Genomic DNA, 23,222 nt, shown 5'->3' with positions numbered 1-23,222 from the left:
AACCGTAGGAGTGGAAATGCAGTTTTACAGCAAGAGGAGTCCACTCTGCTTCCCACTACTGGGTCGGGCTTCCAGAAAGGCAAATGTCAGGAAATACGACTGCCTTGACTGATGAATAAAAGCTGAGGGAGCTCTGTGCTTCCTGACTCAATCAAAACCTTCAGGTGGGGGAGGGAGAGGAAGGCTCTGGAACCCAGCCCCCAGCCCACCACTCTGCTCCTGACATTTGGCTTCTCAAAACTCCCTTCAGGTCCCACCACTGCGGGGCCCCAGAGGAGACATCCACCTTCCCTGGCCTGGAAGCAGGAAGCGAGAGCTCAGGATTAGCAGGTGTGGATAAAATGAAAGGCCCCATGGTCAGGATTCTCACCTGGCCCTGGCTGGCTGGCTCACTACGCACGTGTGGGCAATGCGTGGCTATTGACTCTGTATAAAGAGCTCCGCCCAGTGGTGTGCGCGTGATATGGTAGTACGGCTTCAAGGTTGCCGGAGAGCAGAGCAGAGGTTGGAGTGGCGACAGCGCTGAGGACAGAGGACATGGCTTTGTGGGACAAATGTGCAGGCAGAGAGGCCCAGACGATGGCTGTGCGGGCAGAGGGACCCAGAGGTAGAGACCGGCTTGCTGCATGCAGACTTGCTCTGAGTGAGTGGGGCTTCAGTGATTGACCTGCCACCACGGGAATAAAGTTGGGTATAACCCTTTCACCCCAAGCTCCGTGAGCACCCAGATTCTGTTCTTTAAAAATGACTCCCACTGTGTTTCTTGCAGGGAGGCCCACTGCCTGCAGTGAGGCAGTATGGCACCACCCCGGAATGCCCTCTGGCCCAGCTGAACCTGATCCAGGCAGATGGGTCTAACTTCTAGTTTCCTGTCCAGGGAGGGAGGGTGGAGCAGGTGAAACTCAGCCCGAGCAGCGCTCTCCGCCACAGTGTGGGGCCTCCATGGGACCAAGGTATGGGGCAAAGAGGGGATGGCTCTGTTCTAAGTTAAGAAAGACTTAACAGATGTAACAACCTAATGCAGTGTATGGACCCTGTTTAAGTCCTGATTGAAACACTCCAAATGTTTAAAAAGAAAAGCATGCAAATAACTGGAGAAATCTCAGTCTAGCTGCTATGACATGATACCAAGAAAATATGCATTTTGATAGTTGTGATAACAATGTTGTGGTTCTGTTTTTAAGATGCCCCTATTCTTTAGAAAACATGCCTTGGGATAATTTGGGGTGGTATTTCACAACATACAATGTCTGGGATTCACTTTATAAATTTTCATCAGTCAATCAATTAATGATAATTTAATAATCGCCAATATGATGAAATGTGTAACGTTAAATCTATAGGCTGTGAAGATGGGGAATCCTTTTGCTATTCTCTTTACTCATATATACTTAAATGTTTCATAATAAAAAAGTGGAAGTCAACAAGTTCCCTCTTCCATGGAATCATATGTCCAGGGAGTAGTAAGTCCAGGGTCAATGGTATTCATTCCCCAAAACACCTTAGTCCTGACTGGAGCATTTGTGACTGCTTCTCAAGGGCCAACAAGGAGAAACAAAGATGAAAATCTTAGGAAAATATCCATGTGAAAATACTGACCAAGGCCACACATGGATTTCCATTTTTGTAATTTCTGGGAGAGATGAAGATTAAAATACAATTTGAAGATGTATTAGAGATGAAAAGGTCTAAGGATCCCTGCATATAAAAGTATTCACCTCTGTGCTCTCCCTCTGCTCACTGCACAGGAGCATTAAGTGTACAAATCTTCCATGAGTCCGTGTCCTCATCACCACATCAATTTCCCATGCCCCGTGAGGCTCACCCCTTCTCAACAGAGGGACTTGGGGAGGCTTCATCTTCCCCTGACCCATTGTCCTGAGGCCTAAAGTTGGGACAAGGCCCAGCGCACAGATGGGGTGAGGGTCTGCATCAGTGCCTACTGAACCAAGGGGAAATAAAAGCTAGGTAGCTGCTCTTTGGGGTCATTGGCTGTGAATGACCTTTATGGCCTCAATCAAAAGAGCAAGTACTTCCTGAGTTGTTCCTCTGCCCAGTCGCATTGCAGGGGACGAGGGTGGGCAACTTCCAGACTCTCCCAGAACTGAGATCAGTCACCCCCACGTGAAACATGGATTTATCAACATTTAGCAGAGCGTCCGGCAGACAGCAGACACTCAAGGGCAGTAGACCCCTACCCACTCTTCCCTCCAACCCTTCACACCCGGCACCTGTTTATCTGATTCAAATCCTAGGACTCCTCAAAACTTTGAAAAGCTACCCCAGATTCCAAAGTTGGGAATGCCCTTGACTTCTGGTCTGGTCTGTGCCTTCTCCTTAGTGAGGGCATGTACAAGTACCTCCCATCTCTTTTACCCTCCTGAGCTATGCCCAAAATGTGTTAAGTATCCAGAGGTTTCTGGAAGCTTAGGCTTAGACCTCCTCCTAAGGTCTCAGTTGGGGTGGTCCCTCCAGAATTACTTGCTAAATTGTTTTATGGAGAGGAAGATTTCTTGAAGTCAAGAAATATGAAGACCAGGGTCACTGTGGGAAGCATTTACCTTCCCATAGGCACAAAGATGTTAGAACCTCATTTGGCCTCAGGTCCAAATGCCCCACTTGAAGACAGAAGACCTCTCTCTCCATCCTTGAATGGAAGTTACACACATACCTACATGGGCAGAACTCACATTCAACACTGAGTTTCTGCCAAAGAACCTGGATATAGGGCACAAGAGGGTCTTCTCAAGGTAGAAACTAAGAACAATACCAAGGGACCATGCAGAGATGTGCAGAGGTCACGTTAAACAGAACAAACTGTTTCCAGGCGAAGACTCAGCCACCAGCTTCATTTAAAGGAATGGACGCACTGTTGACAAACACATCAACCTGAAGCACGCGGGCCCTTTGGGAGGAAAGCCCCACTCACCTCCAGGAGCGAGGCCAGTCCGCATGGTGGGCACACCTCTGTCACAGCACCCAGTCCCTTCACCCAGTTCCCTCCACTGAGGCTGGAAACATCCCTGTCTTCCTCAACAGACTGATTTATGTGAAGACCAGCATTCAGGGCAAAAGTGTGCTGGTCAACAGCATTCTAGTTTTTATACCTCAGTGTTTCATGAGATTGCTCAAATGAGGTCACTGGAGTCTGGCTGTAATAATAATAAATCAAATGTCTTACCCTGAAAACAGAGGCTCAGGCTCATTGACCAGGTCCTACTGCTTCTGCCACACACCTGGAGCTGAAGGCAAATGGACATGCTGTTCCTGGAACTACCTGGAACTCTCTGACCTACCCTGTGCGTTGGCCTCTTGCCCAAACTGTCCTCTTGGCCCAAAGGTGTGTCTTTTCCATAGCCTGTCACACCTCACCTGTCTTCTAAGTCAGCTCACAGGAGGCCTGCCCTGGGGGCTTTTCTTGTTCCCCCACCCCCACTAGGAGTGAATTGTCCCTCTTCTGAATCCCTACGAGGGACACCATACTGACAATCCTTTGAAGTCAGACAGAAGTCCCCTCTGCCGATCACTAGCTTTACGACATCGGCATGTTTTAACCTCTCTGGCTTTGGGTTTTATCTATGAGACAGGACCAACATATCCATCACAGGCTTGCTACAAATGTTGGATAAGGCTCATGTTTGTAACAGGAACTGCAGGGAGCAGTGGTGACGGCGAGCACCTTCCCCCTAGATTCTGTCCTTGTATTCCAGGGAGAGAGACGCTGGGCTTGGCTTGGTTTCTCTCCCACCATTGAGTGCACGTCCCTTCGGGGGGTGGGTTTGGTCTTGTCACTTTGCTGCTGGCTGCCTACAGCACACACAGTAGGGTTTGCATGGATACCAGCAAATATTTGTCATTCAGCAACCAGGGTGACAGCGTGAGTTTGAGCCGAGAGAAAATTCACAAAAATAAGATGATGTCAAAAATCAGTTAAGGATGGTAGAGTCCTCAAGCCCATTTAAATTTTTTTTAAAAGCAACATTAAGGAATTACTAATCTCTTTAGGAACATTTAAGACAGATTTTAAAATCTACTTAAGGTCACTACTTACTCAGAACTTCCATCTGATGTCTTCTCCCGCCTTCTCATCATTGGAATGCTATTAGGCTTATTTTCATAATTCTTATTTGTTACAGACAAATAACATGTAACTTTGAAAAGGAAAAAAAAAATAAGAGGGCAAAAAAAAAGGACACAATTTCCAAAATAATTTTTAGGGCCAGAAATGTGAAGGAGAAACTATCCTGGAACTATTTTCTAAAAAACCCTACTCTTCCCATGAGACATTGCGTCCATCCCTCGGCCTAAAGGCCACAGGACAGTCCGCTTTGACTTTTCTAATAATACACAACCAACTCCTTCAGTGGGGCAACTTTTAATCGTGGAGGACAATGTAGAAATGATTTATTCTCTCATAATTGCAATCAGCGGGATCACGGGATAGTTCCGCGTCTATCTTAACATCAGTGTTTCAAGTGAAACTTCTTACAACAAGGTAATCGTCTGTCCCTACTAAGGTTGCCGGGTAGAATACAAAGCGCCCAGTGAAATTTGAACCTCAGATTCAGTGTGAATTATTTTTGAGCATAAGTAAGTCTCATGCAACAGTAAAGGCAAGAAATACTAAAGTACAGGCATGCCAATATCTGGGACATGCTTACACTAAAAAATTACTCATTATTTATCTGAAATTCAAATTTCACTGGGCATCCTGAGTTTTTCTTGGCTAACTCTGGCAGCCTGAGTCCTTATCATCCAGCGGTGGCCCCAGGCAGGCAGCTCCGGACCAGCCGGAGACACACAGTGAGGGCTGAGCGGCCACGGACGGTGCTGTGGTCCCGTGAACCTCACCTCGTGTCTCCTGACAGTCACCTGGCCTATGAGGAGGCGAGGCGGACATTAATTCCCCACTTTACAGATGACAAAATGGAAGTACATGGCTCTCAAGGTCACGCGGATTCCCACGAGCCGGATTACTGTGCTCAGATGCTGCCACTTGGGGGATCCCCTGCTGCCCCTTGAACTTGCCAACACATGTTCCCTAGCATCTCAGCAATTGTTAAACAGTAAACCAGCACTTCATTTATATCTTCATCTTTCAAAGGTCCCTGAAATTCTGTTTCTCTGGGGTTTGTCTGAGTTTCATCTAATTAAGCTGTGAAACCAGTGAGTGGGCCCAACCACCGGTCAGTAATCCTAACCGCCTGGCAGCCCTGGGGATCCCCAGGTCCGGGACTAAGAGGCACTACCCCTGTGAGCTGTCCTGGGCAAGCCCCACAGGCCCTTGCTGGGAAGGCTAACTAATGCGGGCCAAGCCCTAGGCTGCCACCAGGCCCCAGCGGCCAGAGGGCATGCCAAGCACGAGGGTGAGATAACCCAGCCTAGCCTGCAGTGCGGGGTAGCCACCAACCGAGGCAAGAAGGGAGAACCAGTATTTCCCGAGCACGCACTGTGTGCAGGCGGTGAGCTAGGCTTGTCAGTACGGCGTCCCATGTCTGCAGCCCCACAGGCACCTGCTCCAAGCAGGTGCAGAGACGGAGGCGCACAAGGTTTTAGTGACTTGCCTGGAGTTCGGTTTGTGCACTTCCAGTCCCCAGGCCCTCCCAGGCCCTGGGCGTTTGGGGGCATAGCCTCGAGTTCCCTCTGTCTACTTTCTTCTGCCTTTCTGTCTCCATCACCTCCCCAAACTCCTGCCCTCCCAACCCCCTCCCACTGGCCCCAAAGGAGGCCCAACAGGCACCTGGGTGCAGGTCCTTTGAGTGTTTGCACCTGTGTATTGCATCCTGCGCTCTATACCTTTTATGTACATTCATTTTAACTTGCTTGAAACTGGGTGCATCTTACCATCAGTGGTATGCCTTAGCCTGAGTGGGGCGTTTCATTTCCCTTCTTAGAGCTGTATGATATAAAATAATGAGGTACCTTATAATCAGTAACATCTTAGACTCAAAGACAAAATATCATTAACAAAGACTTTATCAGACATGGATTATATGCATCTACATCATCCCGGTGGGTAAAGATGTAGCTGCCATAAAGAATTACAGTTAATGTGGACAAAATGAAACCCCAAGGAAGTTACTGTTGCCTCCGTAAGCTGAGCTCTGGAGTCAGCACAGCCTGGGTGCGATTGTTGCCCCCACCTTCCCTAGGGGACTGGCCTCGGACAAGCGCTTTGTTTTTCTTCAATCTCAAAGACGGAAATGGTGTTTCAGCTCTTCGTTCACACTCCCCACCGCTATGCCCAGAGCCGTACAGGGCACAGGGTGGGGCGCTGCTCCCCTTCCTGGGTTCTAGATGGCTGTTGTGTTTTGCACGCTCTGTCCCACATTTCCAATGTCTTTCTCCTTTCTTCTTGCCTTCTTCAAGATTATTGGAAGTCTCTGGGCTCTTCCTTTAGATTTTGCCTGGCATGTCCTTACTATCTTGACAGCTCTCTGACACTCTTAAGAAGATTTAAAAAATCTTTTGTATCCAATATTTTTAGTTGCTTGTGGAGGAGTTGGGCAAAATAACCTAACCTGCCATATTATTGGAAATGGGTCAGTTCTTTTCAAGGTAGTTAACTTTTCTAAGTCTTAGTTTTCCCCTCTGTAAAATGGGGTGAGCAATGCTGTAGTAGCACAGCTGTGCTGTTTGGTATGGTGGCTGCTGGCCACAGGGGGCTACTGAACATGCAGAAAGTGGCCAGACTAAGGTGAGATATGCTTTCATGTAAAATATGCACTTAGTTTCAAAGACTTAGAAAAAAAATGTAAAATATATTTTTAAATATCATTTTAAAGGACACTCTTAATATCATTAAATATTAATGATTTTTTATAATGGTAACATTTTAAAAGAATTTGAGTGTATCATGTTAATCAGATATGAAATTCAGCCTGTTCTAAGTTTTTTAATGTGGTTATCAGAATATTAAAAATTATCTGTGTTGTTCTCATTATACTTCTAAGGGCAACACTGATCTAAAAGATAAGGTCACTGCTTCTTAGTGTGTCATAAAGACCCTTTCTGAGCTGTTCCTGTGCCCTTCATCAGCCTCATTGTCAGACTTGGTCACCATGCCTTTGTGTATGCATGTCCCCCGCCAGACTGTGATGTGAGTTAAGAAACATCTTGTCCATCTTCCTGTTGTCAGACTTGGCGCCTGCTATAGAGGAGAAGCTGCAAACATTTGAGCCCTGAATGACTAACATACTTTCCATGGATGACCTGCTGTGCTTCCCACTCAGATGGGAGCACCTATCCTTTCTCCTGGCTTCTCCTGCTGAATGCCCGTCCTCCCGGCACCCCCCTCCCTTGCACGGGGAGAGGTGGGTAATACACATGACTGGCCGGTTTGGGAGGGGTAAAGCGGCCTTCTTGCCCTGGTTCTGCCCCTCCTCCTTGAGTGAGCACTCTGCTGCTTCCCAGGGCCGTAGGAGGCTGCCTGGGGCCGGCGCTGTCTGCGCTGGTCAGGTAGGTCTGCCTGATAGTGGCATTTGCTCAGCAGGCCCATTTGGCCCTCACCAAAAGCTAGACCTTCTAAGACAGGTACTATGAGAGAGAAAGGAAATGTGGCTGCCATTCCCATGCCTTTGCTTAAGCTCTCAAATTGTTTACAAAATAACTGAGAAGGGTACTATCATTGGTGCCCTTTTGGGAGATCTCAACATTCTCTATGTCCAAAATTACATGTATTATTTTCTCCAAAAGAATATAATACAACTTACTTGAACCACACTGAAAACATTACTCAGAATCTGAAGCAAACTTCCCATTTAACTCAAAATCAAATGGAAGGGTAACAAGACAAGAGACTGGCTACTATTTTCAGGGTAAAAGCCTAGCTTTCTCTACCCCATGGCAGCCTTCTCCAGTGACAGGAGAAAAGCAGTTACTCAGAAAAGACAAGCCCTGGAGGATGACAGCTGGACTGGAACATGAACTGGACTGCAAACCCTTTTTAAACAAATGTCCATTGTGCGGCGTGTCCTGCAACGAATACACAGTCATTCCAAGGGTTAAAGCCGCCTGGAAATACAGGGAGTTCACGATCATTAGAATTAGCAGCTTGTATACGCAGCCGATCATCTTGAAAAGGCCAAAGTGGCTTCCACTGAATGGAACAGTCCACGAGCAGGTTCAGGGTGTTCGCAGTGAAGCACACTCAGTGGAACCTGATGAAGCAGCCAAAGGCAGAGGAGACAAGAAATGGTGACGTGTCTGATGCCTCAGGCTGGGCCGCACCTCGGCCATCACTCCTCTGGTGAGGAGAGAATGCTGGGAGAGCCATGCTCCAGCTCCTGGAGCCAAAACTTCACGTGTGTGCGCAGAAACCTTACACACAGGGAGGCTTATTCAGCACATTTTACTCCTTCCTCTCTTCTCTTTGGTGGCCGCAGTGGCCAGTGCGCAGGTCACTTATTGGCAGATGGTGTTAAGGCAAGACTTGAAGGTGACAGTTCTCAAGGCCTTTTTATTACATTATATATTATCTTTATTTTTATTTTTATATTATCTTTATTATTATATAGTCTACATTGTTAATAGTATTAATATTATATATTATATGTTAGTATATATTATCTTAATTATTATATATAATCTTTGTATTATATAAATATTGCAATCATATTTTCCCAGAGCATTCTGGTCCCATTAAAGCTGTGCCCACTGTTTGGGGCAGCAAGCCGGGCACCTCTCTCTCACACAGGCTTCCTGAGTCATAAGCTGCTGTGTGTCCAGATATTCATGAGCCCTTGAAAGTGTCAGAATTTTAGAACTAAGCTTAATGGACCTTAGCGATACCACAGACCAGAATGGAAAGATGATCCTGTCCTCTTTCTCGCATGTCTGGCTTCACCACCTCAGAACACTGAGTGCTGAACTTTTACCAATATTTAAAACAACGTTAAGAAATATTCAGAAGTTAGTGTCTGGGAGGCTGGAGGGAAATCATAAAAGAGAGTCCTGCAAGCTAAGAGAACATTTAAAAAGAAAGGAGGGGTCAGTGCCAAATACAACAGAGAAATCACCTCAAATAACACCTGGGGTGATTGGCTCGGGGGTGACTCACTCAGGGAGGATCCAGCCTTAGATTCAGGGGGACCTTAGGGCCCCAAACAGGTCTTGAGCAACAGAGTTAGTGTGAAGACTAGAGTTAAAGGTCAGAGTTTGATTTAGTGTGTTAAATCCTGGCTGGGAGAGGTACATCAGGGTGAACCCACCGATCAAGCATTCAAGGTGCCCACACTGGGGGGCGGGCACTGCTCCGGGTCCTGGGGACTCTCAGGAGAAACAAATGTCTGTCCCCTTAGACCTTGCGGAATGTTGGCAGGACTTGTGCAGGAGCAGGGATGGCGTGCGCTTTATGGGGAAATAACGGCGGGTTACAGGGAGGGAGAGCGCTTCAGGGAGGCGGCCCCTGGACGATGGGGTGGTCAGGCATGGGATCTCCATCTGAGAACCTATGACGTGCGGCCTGGGGGAAGGGTCCCCAGCAGAGGGGCGCAAAAGGTGAGTCTTAACAAGGGAGAGTGCCTGATGCATATAAGGCCCTGCAGGGAGGCTGGGTAGCTGGAGCCAAGGGTGGGCGTGGCATCCATAGGCGTGATCCCAGGAAACGTGCCTGGCAGGGCTGTGCTGGTCTTGTAGGCCACGGGAGGCGCTTTGGATTTCACTACAAATGTGATGGGAAGGCACTGGGGGGCTTCAACCCTGTACCGGCCTCATCTGACATGGCTGTACGGTCAGTGTACGGTGGGAAAGTGGGAGATGTAGCGGTGGAAGATGCTTCTGTGTGTCGCTAAATGGGACAGAGGGAGGAGTCAGAGCAGGGGAGGGCGCTCGCGGGATGAAGGGCGGGGCAAGCCAGGCCCACCAGGAAGCGGCTCACAGGACTCTTCCCAAAACGCTAATCCCAGCGGTTCCAGCGTGGGCAGACTTCACCTGCACCCACAAAAACCCCTTCCCCAAGCTGTTCTATGGAACCCAGTCCAGGAACACACTATTAGGTGATATTACCAAGTGTCACCTGGAAGAAAACGAGACAAAATGACATCTTCACCAGCAGACTTCTCAGAACACACTTAATGTGCTAATGAGACCTCAGAGAGAGGTCTGCCCCCTAACTCCTGGCCTTATGCTGCAGGGACGGTGCGGAACTAACGTTCCAGGCAACAGTGAGCGGCTCCTGATGAAGCAGGTCCGCCTGCTCATCTTGCTTTCTTAACACTGCATTCCAGGTGATCTGGGTAAAGTCTCTCCAGGTCAGAACCCAGTCGGCCCCATCCTGGAGAACCTTCCACAGCAATAGTGCCTGGTCCAACTCCCAAAGTACCTGAGGGCTGAGCTGCGCACCCAGCCCCAGGCAGCCCCTCTCCTGTCTCCCATTATTTGAGGTACCCAAGCCAGATCTGAAGTCTGCTGCTCTTAACCCAGAGTGGTATCCTTGCAGAAGCTCCTGGAAGGACAGGGATGGGTGGAGGGGAAGGGGGCACCTGATGACCCAGCCCCTCCTATCAGTGAGGGTTAAGTGCCTGTGAGCATTCTAGTCACCTGGGTTATACAAGAAATGTCACAATCAATAGTCACTGTTCATTGACTGAAATACCATCTTGGCCTCACTGTCAACAGCACGAATAACTATGTGTAGAGTTTACCCAAACGTTTCAGGCTGGCAGCTTGTTGGTTCTATTTAATATTCTTTCCTTCCAGGGGCAGCATATTTCACTTCTGCTTTACCTCCCCTTCCCCGTTGCCCATGTTCCTTCTCCCGGTGTCTTATATCTGACCCCTTTCCCTCACTTCTTTCCTCAGACCTAGAATACATTTCCCTTGTACTTACTGATCTGCTTAAGGAAGAGTTTTGTGTTTCTTCATCTTAATTTTAAGTGTGGGTAAGTAGAGTGATTTAATATCCTTTCCAAAATAACATAAAAACCTATAAACTACATGGCTCCCCTTGCTCCTCAGTGTGGCCTTCAAACGCCTTCCCTCTGTGGCTGTGGTTCTCGGCTGAGAGCGGGATTGCGCCTCCCCTGCCCCGGGACACTGGCTGTCTGGACATGTTTTTGGCTGTCCCAAGCCCCTGGCATCAGGGGCTGGCTGGGGGTGTGGCTAAACATTTTAGGGTGCACTGAACAGCCCCCACAACAACCCATGCCAAAGACCCACCCAGCCCCAAAGATTAAGAGTGCTGAGGGTGAGAAACCTGTTCGGTGGCCACCAGCAGCAGAAAAAGAAACCAGGTTGCCGCGCAGTTGTAGGGGCAGCTTTGGATGCATAATTGCTCAGTGTGGGCACAGTCCTGGCTGCATCACTTTGTGGCTGGGAGACCTTGGACAAGTCATTTGACCTCACTGTGCCTTGGTTTCCTCATCTATAATGGTTGTTCTGAAGTTTAAATAAGCTGACATCTGTAGAAGACTTGGGAGAGCGCCTGGAACATTTTATGTCTTATTGCTTTTTTCTTCTTTACTTTGGCAGAGTGTATGAATGTTCCAGGGGAACTGGCCTTGAGCTTATATGTTTTCTAATGCATACGAGATTATGTAGTTTGTTAAGGGAAAAAGACCTGACTTTTATTATCTAAGATTCTATATTTTAAACTCTAGAAAATCCTTAAACCAACATACACCAGAATTACTGCTAATATTGACACATTCTCTGAAATCCTAAGATCTGTTTTTGAAATCTATGACGCAGTAGGCCTTTGGTGCAGATTATCTACATTCTAAACATTTTTCACTGGCTGAGTACAGCACATCTGGACATGGCCTGCCTAACAAGCAGCTTTCCAACAGATTCTAGTTTGGTGATTACAGCAACATTACAAAACCATTAACTGGCTTCTTAGTCTCTTTGGCAAAAATAACACATTAGAACACTGTACATCAGACTTGCACAAACATATAAAAACATATAAACATGTAGAACATATATCAAAAACACCCAACTTCCTGTGGCACTGCGAACACATTCAGCAGGCATTTGCTGGCCATCTCCTCCACGTGACTTCCTGTCCTGCTCGCCCCTCCCATGGCTCCTTCATTGCTCAAGGCACAGGGCTAATGCGGCCGACGTTAGGGCCTCAACCACCTGTGGGCGCCTTGGCTTGGTTCCAGCCATGGCTGGTGTGCTGGCTAGTTTCATCCATCCACTCAGGCAGGCTGTAGTACCCATTTATTTAATCAAACACTGATCTACTGAAGATTCTTTTCATAGATGTGGAGATGTACATATTTTATATATATATACACACACACAACCATGTAAATAATTATATATTCATATGTAACATATATATATTATATGTTATGTATTTATACATATTTCCTTTGGAGAACCTGCTGACATAGCTGGTTATACCAGCCCCCTGGTCAAAAACAGTGGCTGGCCAAGAGCAAAGGGGTTATGGCCCCATTTGTCATTCGTCACTTCTGCTGGGGAAATAACCTAGGGTTGTGCTCTACTGTGTGAATTCTTGCATAAAGAATATAGGCTCCTTGGCCTCTGAGAACACCAGCTTCCCCTTAAAATCTCTCAGAGCCACAGACTCCTTTGAGCGCTACCGCACTGACATGGGGATGGAGAAAAGCGAAGAGAAAGGTGCTAGAAAGTGTTTCCAGGGGCCTCAACTTTGAGTTGGGATAAATCAGGGCATAAAGGACAAGAAAGAAATATGGAACAAAGGAAAAAAGGAAACAATTAAGAAATTCTGTATTTGTACCTCAATTAGGTCCCTGAGAGGGAAATGTAAAATTGTGCATCACTTTTGTGAGAAAAATCACAGTAGGATAATGATAATAATATTAGTATTAATATTTGTATATTTACTACTCACATAGAAGGCCATCAGTAAGTGTTATTAATACTTTAGATTAAGCTGCATGTGCCAACCGCTATAGTAAGGAATTTATGGGCCAGTAAATAATGGAGTAGACTGTCCGATTCAGAGAGTTTCATGTTAAGTAATATGCCATTCCATCCCGAAATAACTATAGCAAAATCCTAATTATTTGTGAAGGCCTGCATTCTCCTCCCCTCCTTCCACCTCTGCCCAGTGTCTTATCAGAGTTTGTTTGGATAAGGAGAGGAAAAAAAGAGCATGTCTTTGATCCTATGTCACAGTACAACAAGATCTATCCAAATGCATAGACACGGAGTTCTTCCACCACCTTGTTTCAGAATAACAGGTCCCTGTCACAGTTCGGGTTACTGCTTTAACTGAAACAGCACATCTGAGCCTGGGGGCCTGGTACATGCAAGGCTGAGCCAGCCAGAAGACCCTTCCCATGCGCAGAAACAGGACAGCTGCAGCTTCCTGCAGACCTCTCCTGGCTCTCGAGCCACCTCCGAGATAATAGTTGAGCTGAGAAAGCCACCGTGTATTGAGTGGTACTACAAAGGTAATCTTCTCCCATTGATCAGCTCAGCTTCCTCTGCAATATTGATCTTCCAGGCCCTTCCTGGAGAAAATGAGCTGGCAGGGAAGCGGGGACTGGATGCTTTTCAAGGGAGATTTAATTCTGCACCTGATCAGATAAGGCGAAGGTTAAGAAGTCATTAATGAAAAATGACATTTGTTCCTTGGGACCAGATTAATGAGCACTACAGTTCCAAGGGAGATGCCAAAGTACCAAAAGAAGAGGAAATTACAGGAACTAATTTCATTTTTTTCAAGTCTTATTTTTATTCACTGAGCACGTTCTATTTAAAAATAGAAGTAAGAAAGTCATTTGTAACAATGAGGAAAGATGGTTTTCTGTATCTTTTCTTAGTCACTCTGATTTCCAATGCTGTCATCTAAATTTCTCTCCCATCAGCTCTACCTATGAGGTGCCAGGAACTCTGCAGTGGGTACGCAGGCTCCATCATCTGCAGCAGAGTTTCTCATACTTTAATGGGCATTTCTGCCACCTAGCAATGATGTTACAATGCAGATTCTTAGGTCCGGGGTGTAGGGGGTTGAATCTGCACTTTAAACAATTCCGGGATGATGCTGAGGCTGACACAGGGGAGCAGGTAGATGAATTCCTGAGCTTCCACTAGGGCCAGGCCTTGCTCTCACCTCTTGAAATATCTTAGCTCTGTTCAGTCTCTGAACAGTCCAAGAGGTAGGCCTAATTTGAGAGACAATCAGTTACACTTCGGTCACTATTTACCCACAATTCTTTCCCTTATATGGCATTTCCAGGTCCACATGTCTTAGCTTGCCATTCCTAGTCTGAGCCATTGAAGACTCAGATGTTTCCTTCTCCAGGAGGCCTTTCTGGCCTAGCAAGCCTGGAAAAGTTAGTGTTCCTATATACGTACTCCTACATACTTGTACTTGATGCATTGGTTATCCCACATAAATGTACCCCAACTTAATGGCTCAGAACAACAAGAAACATTTATTTCTGACAGTTTCTGGGGCCATGAATTCGGGACTGACATGACTGAGTGGTTCTGGTTTGGGGTCTTTTGGGAGGTTGCAGTTAAGATGTCAGTTGGAGCTTGACTGGGGGTTGGAGGAGCTACCTCTGGGGTGGCTCCTCCCAGGGCTGGCTGTTGGCTGCAGATCCCTGCCCCCCCCTCACCTGGCCTCTCCAAGAGCAGCTGAGTGTTCTCCTGATGCGGTGGCTGGCTGATGCCAGAATGACAGAGGATAGGGGTGAAGAGGAGTGGGCTGAGAGAGAGAGAGAGAGGGGCTACACTTTTCTGACTTTGCCTTGAAAGTCCTCTAGCATCATTCCTACTGCTCAGTTTACTAGAACAGAGCCCAGCCCACACTTGAGAGTTGGAGGGCTCAGGTTCCACTTTTTTGCAGGGAAGACTGTCAAAGATGTATTTAAAAGTTACTTGCAACAGACTGAATTTTCCAAAGATAGCCATAACAGTATCTCCTATTCCCCATGCTCTTCTGGAATGTAGCCATTCCACCATGAAAAGACAGAATCAAATTCCCTCCCCTTGAGTCTAAGAGGGCTACTAACTTGCTTGTCACCAGTAGTATGTACTGGTTGTATGTATGACATTCAAGGCTAGGTCGTAAAGGGTGGAGCACGGTTTGCCCTGTGAACTATCAGACCTGAACCATCAGCTAAGAAATTCAGTCCAGCTGAAGTCCTAGTCAAGAACCAGCAGAAACAGCCGATTCAGTGAGTAAAAGGCACCTCTAGTTGATTCTGACCCCCAGGTCTGAAGTCTTCCCAGTAAGGAGACATCCCAAAGCAGCATCTAGCTATTCCCACTGGGCACTGTCCAGATTCATGACCCCCAGAATCCACAGGCATAATGGAATGGTCATGTAAGCTACGAAGTGTCGGGGTAATTTGTCACACAGCATCAGTACCTGCAACATAACTGCATTATAATGGTTTATTTATGCTCCCCTTTCTCTCTCTCTTTTTCTCCCATTAGATTGTTAAACTGAAAAGTCTAGGGCACAGGACTGTGTTTATACTCCATATAAAGCCAGCACCCAGCATAGTGCTTAGCATGCAATATACACTCAACAAATGTTTGTTAAATGATAATGCATGAGTAAGTGGAATTTTGCTGGGGTAGGTCTTTTTGGCTGCAATTGACAAGACTTACTGATCTGAAGTCCTAGAGTGGAGTCACCACTTCTATCTAATCAGCTGGGGTGCCCATCTCCCTGCCCGCTGAGGAGATTTTGTTTGTTTTGGTTTCACCCTGCCCTTCTTTTGATCTTCTAAATTCACTCTGACAGCATTTATTCAGGAACTCTTTCTGCTGCTATGCAAAGACTTGCATACCATTAACATAAATGAACAATAATAATGAAAACAAAAGTGGTTGTGACCTCAAAGCCAAAAGATACATATGTTTAATTTTGATTCTAGGTTGTTAAAAATTTGGAAAACAATTTCAGACTCTTGAGCTGACCTTAGCATCTCAACTCAAAATATACAGGGTGGACGATGTGTTTTAAAAAATTGAAATGGTTCTCAGTTGCATTCAGAGGAGTTGCATGCATTTAATCTCCATGTTAATAAATGTACACAAAGGGGATTAATTGTGTACTTACTGACATTTTGTATCTCTTTCTACATAAATGTAGAATATATTTTAAACATGTCTGAAATTTGAGAAAATAGCCTTTAAGTTGGGATGGATAGAAGTGTCAAGTGTTGCATTCTCAAAATGTCCTTCAGTTGATCCAGTGCCTTTATTTATTATTTTATTGGATTTAATGATAACCAATGCCTACAATATCCATATAACTAACTTTATAACTAGCTCCAGCTTTGAAGCTAAATACTTCAGTTACTACTTAATCCCCCAGCAAGTCTCCCTTTCCTTCTATATTTACCCTGCAGTCAAAGATAATTATCTAGAAACAGCACTCGGTTCTCATTATCTCATTATCTCATGATTAAGTTTAACTCTCCTAAATTTTACAAATGCTAATTAAATCTAAAAAAGCAAACAAAATGTCAATCAAAACTGATTCTGCAGTTGTTTGTCACTAGCAGCTGCTTTAAAAAAAAAGTGTTCCTTTAAATTCAAAGAATTTATATAGTAGATAGATATACTCTGATGTAGTTGATGAAAGAGGCAGGAATCTTCCCACCAGAATTAAAGACATACTTGCAGTGAAGTAAGGGTTTGAATGACTTCATTCCTCCCCTACTCCCACACTGTACTCCTCTGAATGTAACTATTACAGCATCAGCTATAGAAATAATTTCAGTGGTACTTAAAACAAAACAAAACAAAACAGGATCACCCCCACACTAGAATATTATTAAATTTAAAAATATACCTGGCATGAACACCTACACAGGACTGTGAATTAAAAGCACTGGAGAGAAACCAAAGATGGCACTTGCCTCAACCTCCCACTGATGATACTGGAGCTTCACGGTCTGTCGGTGGGCCCCATATGTGGTCAGGAAAGTGTGAGAAGCACCGCAGCACCGAACTGCCCAGGGTCAGACAGATTCACTGGTATGACTGGCCCTAAAATGTACACCTTCCGCCCTCCCTGCCCAGCCCGGTCCACTCTGCTCCCTCCAGACAGCCCATCAACAGGCATGGGCATGTATGTCCCATTGACCTCCAGCTGCTCTCCAGGGTTGGCCAGAGAAACTGAGGCAGTGGGGCCCAGTGGACAGCAACCAAAAGAGGAAGCAAGTGAGTCATATGCCTCCTGAACAAGGACAGTCTTTCACCATTGCTTCTCACCTCTGTTCCCTGATGCTGTGGTTAGAGCATCCTCTTCCTGCATCAACTCTGAGTGATAACTCAGGCACTATGGAGATTGAATAAGAGGGACGATTTAAGGTCAAAAACCTGAAATAGCAACACTCCCCAGCCAGAGGGGGCAGAGGCTCTGAGGCACATCTCCTCAGGCAATTAAAAATGTACTTGGACCATTTCTAGATGTCCCCAGCTTACATGGAAGATCAACTAGATACATACCTGGTTATGGAAGCAAGAAGCAGTAGCACTTTCAGGAGGAAAAAAAAAGCATGAAACTTCCTATTGGCAGATCACAAAAAAATGAAAACATAGAGTTGATGGCAAATCAATTTTAAGAAATAGGTTAGAAGAAAAAAGCCATTGTAAGAGCTGGAATCACAATAACAACAAACATGCCCACATAAAACCTTTAGTCTGCTTTGGTCTCCTTTACAAAGTTGTTTCTTCTGAAATAGGACATCAAAATAGTCCTTTGAGAACCCCCAGTTCTGGGACAAGATGGTGGACACACGCCTTCCTGTTGTGTGATTACAGGGCATCCTGCTGAGAAGGACCATAAGAAGCCTGAAAGGGGGGGGGTGCACAGAGCGCCTCTGGAGCTGAGGAACATAGGCAGGAGAGTTCCCTGCTGCCACATACATTTTCCATATATCCCCACTGGGTGCCACGGTGCCGGCCACCTGGAAATGCCGATGCGGAGAAGACAAGAAGAGTCCCGAGAAAAGCCTGCTCTCTCTAGCTGACCTCCAGAAAATGCTTGGACGTTAGCTGGCCTACTCCAAGCGGGCATCATGGAGGCAACCGTGGCTTTGCCCTGATACTCGTCAGCAAAGACCTGTGCGGAGCCGTTTTCAGACTAGTGACGCATCCCTCCCAACTCCCCACCTGCTGGATATTACCTGGCAAGGCTGACGGGGGCTGGAACTTCCACCATCCTCTAGTGGTAGTGAGCCTGCCTGCCTCTAACGTAACAGGGTACCTCTCCCTGTCGCAGCCGGGGCGGTGTTAGTGGGGCCTGGGGGGAGTCTGAGCTTGCACCTTTGCCCAGCAGTAATGAGGCACCCTCACCCCTCCAGAGTGCCAGTAGTGGTACAGTGGGGAATCTGGACCTCCCGCCTTCCCAAGCAGTAGCTGGATGGCACCCCTCCCGCACTAAGGCAGTGTCAGAGGGAAGCTTCTAAAACAGGTTTAAATAAGATGCACAGTCTCATAACATAATATTCAAGATGTCCAGGATGCATCTGAAAATCACTGTACCTACCAAGAACCAAGAAAGCCTCGACTCTAAGGAGGAAAGACAACTGACACGTGTCAACAGTGAGATGGCACAGGTGTCAGGATTATCTGACAAGAATTGAATAATGGCTATCGTAAAAATACTTCAACAAGTAATTATAAACACACTTGAAGTAAATGAAAGGTAGAATGTTTCAGCACAAGAATAGAAGAAGAACAAACAACCAGATGGAAATTTAGGAACCGAAAAGCAACAATCGAAATAAGAAACTCAATGGATGAACTCAACAGAATGTAAAGAAAGGAAAGAATCAGTGAATTCAAAGATAGAACAATAGAAACTCCAATCTGACTAACAGAGAGAAAAAAAGGCTGAAAAATAGTCCTGGTTACTCAATGGAATATTCCAAGGAATTCCTGGGTCCTAGAAAGTATAAAGCTATTTTCTAGACAGCTATTTCCAGTGCAGAGGTGAATTTAAGAGTCTTGTGTTTCCACAAAATCTTTGCAGGCTGAGCTGATCTCTCTTCTTCAAAGAAGTGGGGACAATCAATTAGTGATTCTAGAAATCCTCCGGAAGTACAGTTGCTAAAATGTCTTTTGCTGATTAAAAGTGGCAATGGAATAAGTCCCTGAAGAAGTAGGAGCCCCTCTTGCCTCTAGGCCCCTGGGCTGTGCCCGTTCTGTCCTCTGGTGGGTACCAGGATGTTGCCAAACTCTCGGGCAGGTCTGAGTGGAAACAAACCTCCTAGGCCACATGATCAATCTCCAGGCTTTTGTGGTACCAGCTGTCATTCAGTGCACCAGGCTGTGGTATAAAGATGCTATAAATCTGGGTAAACACATTCAATAGGAAGATAAAACAAGTGTCATGCAATGAATTCATTCTTTCAGCAAATAGTTACTAGTGCTGTTCCATGTAAAGTACTGCTCTGTACAGCTGGGATACACACATGAGCTCCAGACTGAGGTCCTGTAATAAGATCAAATTCCAGCAAAGTGGGAGCTGTGTGGGGGGCAAAGAGAGATGATGATAAACAAGTAATATAAGAAATACATAAATGAGTATACTGGAAAATTACATTCCTCTGTTAAAAAAAGAAATAGTAGAAGAGTGTAAGGAGGGTGGAGATGGAGTAGGGGTTGGATATGGGGCAACAGAGATGGAGTCCCAGGGAGGGAACATGGTGATCCACCGTGGGGCAAGGTAAGCCCTAGAGAAGTGACTGAGGGGCAAGACGGAGTCTGAGCTCCACACGGAGTATGTGGTGACAGGGCTGTTCCCAGCCAGCTGTGGAAAAACGCAGCCTGATGCTTGGGTAGGAGCTCCAGACTTAGTGATACGGATTCAGAATCATACAGGGATACCTTGAGAACTGTTATCTTTTATATTGTAGAATAATGAGAATGGAGACATCAACAGTCCTTTCCTAGGCTTTATTATTTCCCCCGGTTCAAAATCCTGTTAGTCTTGCTCAATGCAAGATTAGGCTGAGTTCCAGTCAGTTCAAAAAAACAAAACAGATTTTCTGAAGACCAAGTGTACGTTTTACATTTCAGTATTTGTTTTTTTATGTGAACAGTAGCCATCAAGAAAATCACTGTAGTCCCAAAAAGCAAGCTAGTCAATATTCAGACAAATCTCTCAAGATGTGTCCCGTGTGGAGTTTCCCTTACAACGTGCCCTTGTACGTTTATCTCCTCTGCAAAGATAAACTTCGGTAATAGCTTTGATAATGCTTCCCTGCTTTTCCATCCTGAAATCTTTCATTCTCAACAGCCCAATGAAACACACACATACACACTCCTGTACCCAAAAGACACCTCCACACCCACTACACAGTACCAACATCTGCAAAGTTGAGGTGTTTTATTTTTTTACAACACTCACAAACTTTAAGACAAAATCCAATAAGGCATATGGCAACTCCCACCTCTCTAGTCAAATCTGAATCCACTTAAAACAATAACAAAAGATGCTTACAATAAGCAAGCTGGTGAAAAAGTAATCATCATTATCACTTAGATTTTCAGGAGTCATAGAAATAAAATTAGAAATGGAATATTATGTGTGCTCAGAAGGAAACTACTTGGTGCTGACTGATTGAAATTAAGAATTCTTTTCCAAGTATTTACAAAGGCAGAAAAAACTTAATTTAAATTCCATCAATTCATACTTTGTAGCTTTTCAAATAGAAGTCAGAATGAAATGTGTAGCTGCCCTGCAGGAAAGAATCGTTAATAAGCAGATGAAGCAGTGTAATCAGAACCACCATTGGGAACAGAAGCAAAGTGGGCGAATACTTCCTAGGAGGAATCCCTGCAGGTATCACCGTGACCTTGGGTGTCAATTCCTGAGAAAAACCACGGTCATCTAACAGGGAAGGCTGTTTTCATCAAGGAAACAGAAATGCAAACCAAATGGAAAGAGTTGGGTTGCCCATAAATCAGATTGAAAACTGGAGATTAGAGGTCAGAATGGGGTTGGAATGAGATGCATTCCTGATCATCTGCGGAAATCTGATGTATGGACTGAGTTTCCACCCTCTGGGGAACAGTTGGGCAAAAAGGCACCATCAGAAATCCCGAAGCTGCGCCGGGAGGGGACGGGCTGCTTCCTTCTCCACTGCGCCTGAATTAACCCAGGAGCTCATGTCAAGTTCCCTAACAGCTTGTGGTACAGTATGTACCATGGGGCTGGATAAAAGGCTTTAATTACTATTCATTTATGAGGAGAGCATTGCCAAGCCTCTAGAAATGTTTCCTTTTTTTTTTTTTTTTTGCAAATTTAACCATAAAATATGTTAATGATTCTGACCAAGGCATAAGGAGGAGGGAGTTTTTCTGTTTCCTTGGGTACTTACTGATCTTGATAGTCGGCAGCCAGTCTTCCACCCCGTGAGGAGCTGGGACCAGCAGAACAGAGTAGGCAGGGAGCACAGGCCAGGAGAGCTAGGATTAGAGCCAGAAGTAGCCAGGGCAGGACAAGGCAGAGAGCCGGAGACAGGTTCAGAGGCCACATAGGGGGCAAGACCCCAGGTGAGACTTGAGAGGCCGCAGGAGTCCGTGGGGATGTCTCCTCAGCTGCAGGGAAGGGTGCTCAGCTGTCTGGTTGGCTCCTGGGACAGAGTGTGGCCTGAGCAGGTTCTCAACAACGTTGAGTGAATGAATAAAATCAATCAAAGCACAAATACAGATGAAGGGTTGGAGGCCAGATGGGCAGTGCTGAAGAACAAAGCTCAAGGGTGTAGCTGAGCAGAAGCTGGGAGACAGCTAAGGCAAGAATGGAGGAGTTCAGGTGACAGCCCTGGGGCCTCTGAGCCATCCTGCTGGGCAGAAACCAGTCCTGCCTGGCCAGCCCGGACCCTGTAGATCCCCCGTGCACCCACCTGAGGTGGGCTGAATATGAGGGGTCACTTCTTGGGTCTCTATGCTCCCCTGCTTATGTATCGGAAGATGTCCACCAGCACCATTCCTGCCAACCATGCCGCAGAGCTGCTGCCAAAGGCTTATTTCGTTCTCAGTAAGCAGCAGCTGCCTGCTGCCCATGCCCAGCCATCACACTCCCCTGGGAAAGGGCACGATATGTTTCAAACTGTACTGGATTCTATTTCAAATTGGGATCTTGGTGCTTCCAAACCTGTTCTGCTAGCTTTCCTCAGACAGGACTGAGATAAAGGCCACTGGGCCTGCTGACTGCAACTTGGAAAAATCAGTCCATATCCTGCTTAACACTAACAGTTTTTCCTTTAGAGAGGCTACAGCAATGCGGTTTATATAAAATTTTAAGTGCTGATTTAAATTCCCAAAAGGGAACATCTAGACATTTCTCATTTCTAGAGACCTGAGGACTATTTTGACACTCACTATTACATGAGTCTTCACCATGTGGCACGAGACACTCGTTATCCTATTTATGATCCCACCCCTCTATGTTCCCAAGCATTGCATTTCTAATCTGTTGCTTAGTTTGTAAATGTCTTCAAAGACTTGGGTTTCCAAGTACCTATTAGTGACAATGTTTGTACTACTCAGTGGCATATTTGTGCTGGATCTCAAGCTCCTGGAGGTCATGTCTCATCCCCACTCTGCTATTTTGCACACTCATGGATCTGCTTATGTGAATGCACATACACAGCCAGTGACTATGGCTCAGCCTGGTCTGGCTCCTGGGAATCACATGGAAACATTGTGATTCTTCAGTGTGAACATTTCTCTCCGGCGTACAGTATAGGCAAAACCATATTTTAAACCCATAAGATGCTCTTTTTTGGACCTCAAGCATTTAGTTCTCACGTCCTTAAGTTAAGCACATATGTGAAGTACTGAGACACCTGCCAGAGCTAAGCGGTCACTTACCTGAGCCACCAGATCGATTATTTACATCAACATGACCTCAAAAAAAAAAAAAAACTTCCAAAGTTCCTGTTGGTGGCTCAAACTTTGAAATCAGAGTGAACATATAGTCCCCAATCCACTACCCTTTCTCCTTTGTAGGTATATGTACCCACTCTTTCGTTATCAATGCAGCATTTCCACTCAGTATACACAGAAAGCAGATGGAGTAGACAAACTTGGGTTGATCTATGCCCACAGGTAAAACTGCCCTGTGGGCACCCTTCCACGAAGGGCTGTCCACTTTTCTGTGTACCCAGAGCTGGGAACTGTTCTAGTCTGGACAGGCATGTCTCTCTCTATTGCTGCATGTCCTGTTGACAGGGATTAAAAAAACAAAAACAAAATGACATTCAGTTGAAGCCAAATTCCTAGGCTGCCAAAGCCACGCCTGC

General features: G+C 45.9%; 1 protein-coding gene across 8 annotated transcripts in view; it reads right to left on the bottom strand.

Annotated features, from left to right (window-relative positions):
* Positions 1 to 23,222, bottom strand: part of AGPAT4 (1-acylglycerol-3-phosphate O-acyltransferase 4) — a 110,284-nt gene that overhangs the window by 38,290 nt on the left and 48,772 nt on the right. The gene's annotated exons all lie outside the window — the stretch shown is intronic.

This window comes from Manis pentadactyla, chromosome 12 (genome assembly GCF_030020395.1).
Source record: "Manis pentadactyla isolate mManPen7 chromosome 12, mManPen7.hap1, whole genome shotgun sequence".
In the NCBI taxonomy this organism is placed as follows: Eukaryota; Metazoa; Chordata; class Mammalia; order Pholidota; family Manidae; genus Manis; species Manis pentadactyla.
Note: the sequence above shows the minus strand (reverse complement) of the source record. Positions and strands in the feature narration are given on the sequence as shown.